Genomic DNA, 3,930 nt, shown 5'->3' on the forward strand with positions numbered 1-3,930 from the left:
CACACATACCCACTACTAACATCACGCATACACACTACTCACATCACACATACACACGAGTCAAATCACACATGCACACGAGTCACATCACACATAGACACTACTAACATCACACATACACACTAGTAACATCACACATGCACACTACAAACATCACACATTCACACTACCCGCATCACAACATCACACATATACACTTGTCATATAATGCATACACACTAGTAACATCACACATATACACTTGTCACATCATACATACACACTGTTAACATCACACATACACACTAGTCACATCACGCTTACATCACTACTTACATCACACATACACACTAGTCACATCACGCATACACACTACTCACATCACACATAGACATTACTAACATCACACATACACACTATTAACATCATACATACAGACTACTAACATCACGTTTTACACCACTACTTACATCACACATGCACACTAGTAACATCATGCTTACACCACTACTTACATCACACATGCACACTAGTAACATCATGCTTACACCACTACTTACATCACACATACGCACTAGTTACATCACGCTTACGCCACTACTCACATCACACACACGCACGAGTAACATCATGCTTACACCACTACTTACATCACGCATGCACACTATTAAGATCACGCTTACACCACTACTTACATCGCACATAAGCACTAGTAACATCATGCTTACACCACTACTTACATCACACATACGCACTAGTAACATCATGCTTACACCACTACTTACATCACACATACGCACTAGTAACATCATGCTTACACCACTACTTACATCACACATATGCACTAGTAACATCATGCTAACACCACTACTTACATCACACATACGCACTACTAATATCACGTTTACGCCACTACTTACATCACACATACGCACTAGTAACATCATGCTTACACCATTACTTACATCACACAAACGCACTAGTAACATCATGCTTACACCACTTCTTACATCACACATACGCACTAGTAACATCATGCTTACACCACTACTTACATCACACATACACACTAGTAACATCATGCTTACACCACTACTTACATCACACATGCACACTAGTAACATCATGCTTACACCACTACTTACATCACAAATACGCACTAGTAACATCATGCTTACACCACTACTTACATCACACATACGCACTAGTAACATCATGCTTACACCACTACTTACATCACACAAACGCACTATTAAGATCACGCTTACACCACTACTTACATCACACATACGCACTAGTAACATCATGCTTACACCACTACTTACATCGCACATACGCACTCGTAACATCACACATGCACACAACTAACATCACACATACGCACTACTAATATCACGTTTACGCCACTGCTTACATCACGCATACACACTACAAACATCCCGCTCACACAAGTGCTCTGTATGTAATTATTAACCCGACTGATCATTAAAATCATTTCCAGTACCCATGATGACCCTACCTTCCACTTGAACCCTCTCTTGATTGATTTCAACACCTGTTTTCTTTAAGTCTTCGTAAACATTGCTATCACAGTCGGGGGCAGTGGAATCTGAAACCAAGGGTGATTGTTGACTGTATGTAGTGAACTTGTACCCATTTGGGGAGTCGAACCTAGGCCTTCGGCGTGACGAGCGAGCGAGTGAGTGAGTATGGTTTTGCGCCGCTTTAGCAATATTCCGGCAACATCACGTCGTGGGACACTAGAGATGGGCTTCAGGTATTATACCAATGTGGGGAAACGAACCTGGCCTTCGGCTATACGAGCGAACGCTTTAACCACCCGACTACTCCACCGCTCCAGTAGTGCTAAGAACATTACTGTTTACATATAGGTGTTCTCCTCTCCTCTCCTCTCCTCTCCTCTCCTCTCCTCTCCTCTCCTCCCCTCTCCTCCCCTCTCCTCTACACTCCTCACCTGCTTGCTGACCAGACTGTTGACCTTCCCGGCGACCTTCATGTTTTTCTGTCCGACGCCTAGACTTCATCCTGCAACAGAGAGTCACACGTACATGTTTGTGGGGGAAAAGTACGTATCGACGAGGTGGAAGTTATTTAGTTGTTTTAGTGGTTTCACAGACTAGAGGAGACACCTACCTTGCTTCAGAACGTCGCCGTGATACACCTGGAATATAACGAAAGAGCTGAACATATGTACACACAACATATGTACACACAACATATGTACACACAACATATGTACACACAACATAATGCGTACTCCTGTAGCACATGTAATGTGGAGCCCAGCCAAGTGACACGGACGGACTGGCAAATTACAAAGTTCATGTGTACCTTTCTTACCTCTTTTGGGCAACTTCAACAAAACAACTTCTTCATTAGTTTCAAGATGGTAAATAAAGAGAAGACGCAACTAACAATAAAACCCTACCACGCACTGTTTCCTGAGATCTCACCTTCATTCATATTCCTGTCCGTCCACGCACTGTTTCCTCAGATCTTACCTTCGTCCACCAGGTTATATTCTTGTCTGTCCATGCACTGTTCCCTCAGATCTTACCTTCGTCCACCAGGTTATATTCCTGTCTGTCCACGCACTGTTTCCTCAGATCTTACCTTCGTCCACCAGGTCATATTCCTGTCTGTCGATGCGCTGTTTCCTCAGGTCTTACCTTCGTCCACCAGGTTATATTACTGTCTGTCGACGCGCTGTTTCCCGTGATCTTACCTTTGTCCACCAGGTCATATTCCTGTCCGTCAACGCACTGTTTCCGCAGATCTTTTCTTCATTCACCAGGTCATAGTCCTGTCTGTCCACGCACTGTTTCCTCAGATCTTACCTTCGTCCACCAGGTCATAGTCCTGTCTGCCCATGCACTGTTTCCTCAGATCTTACCTTCGTCCACCAGGTCATATTCCCGTCTGTACACGCACTGTTTCCGCAGATCTTACCTTCGTCCACCAGGTTATATTCCTGTCTGTCAACGCACTGTTTTCTCAGATCTTATCTTCGTCCACCAGGTTATATTCCTGCCTGTACACGAACTGTTTCCTCAGACCTTACCTTCGTCCACCAGGTTATATTCCTGTCCGTCCACACACTGTTTCCTCAGATCTTACCTTCGTCCACCAGGTCATATTCCTGTCTGTCAACGCACTGTTTCCTGAGATCTTACCTTCGTCCACCAGGTCATATTCCTGTATGTCCACGCACTGTTTCCTCAGATCTTACCTTCGTCCACCAGGTCATATTCCTGTCTGTCCACGCACTGTTTCTTCAGATCTTACCTTCGTCCACCAGGTTATATTCCTGTCTCTCAACGCTCTGTTTCCTCAGATCTTACCTTCGTCCACCAGGTCATATTCCAGTCGGTCCACGCACTGTTTCCGGAGATCTTACCTTCGTCCACCAGGTCATATTACAGTCTGTCCACGCACTGTTTCCGGAGATCTTACCTTCGTCCACCAGGTCATATTCCTGTCTGTCCACGCACCGTTTCCGGAGATCTTACCTTCGTCCACCAGGTTATATTACTGTCTGTCCACGCACTGTTTCCTCAGATCTTACCTTCGTCCACCAGGTCATATTCCTGTCTGTCCACGCACTGTTTCCTCAGATCTTACCTTCGTCCACCAGGTTATATTCCTGTCTCTCAACGCTCTGTTTCCTCAGATCTTACCTTCGTCCACCAGGTCATATTCCAGTCGGTCCACGCACTGTTTCCGGAGATCTTACCTTCGTCCACCAGGTCATATTACAGTCTGTCCACGCACTATTTCCGGAGATCTTACCTTCGTCCACCAGGTCATATTCCTGTCTGTCCACGCACCGTTTCCGGAGATCTTACCTTCGTCCACCAGGTTATATTACTGTCTGTCCACGCACTGTTTCCTCAGATCTTACCTTCGTCCACCAGGTCATATTCCTGTCTG

The 3,930-nt window shown here is 45.1% G+C and overlaps 1 long non-coding RNA gene across 1 annotated transcript; it reads right to left on the minus strand.

Annotated features, from left to right (window-relative positions):
- Positions 1 to 1,509: 1,509 nt before the first annotated feature.
- Positions 1,510 to 2,163, minus strand: LOC124127731. The gene is made up of 3 exons (XR_006860057.2): positions 2,134 to 2,163; positions 1,955 to 2,025; positions 1,510 to 1,588 (listed from the first exon to the last, which is right to left on the minus strand). It is a non-coding gene; the product is annotated as an uncharacterized LOC124127731 (long non-coding RNA).
- Positions 2,164 to 3,930: the final 1,767 nt, after the last annotated feature.

Source organism: Haliotis rufescens, unplaced genomic scaffold, assembly GCF_023055435.1.
Source record: "Haliotis rufescens isolate VD_foot unplaced genomic scaffold, xgHalRufe1.0.p SCAF_24, whole genome shotgun sequence".
NCBI lineage: Eukaryota > Metazoa > Mollusca > Gastropoda > Lepetellida > Haliotidae > Haliotis > Haliotis rufescens.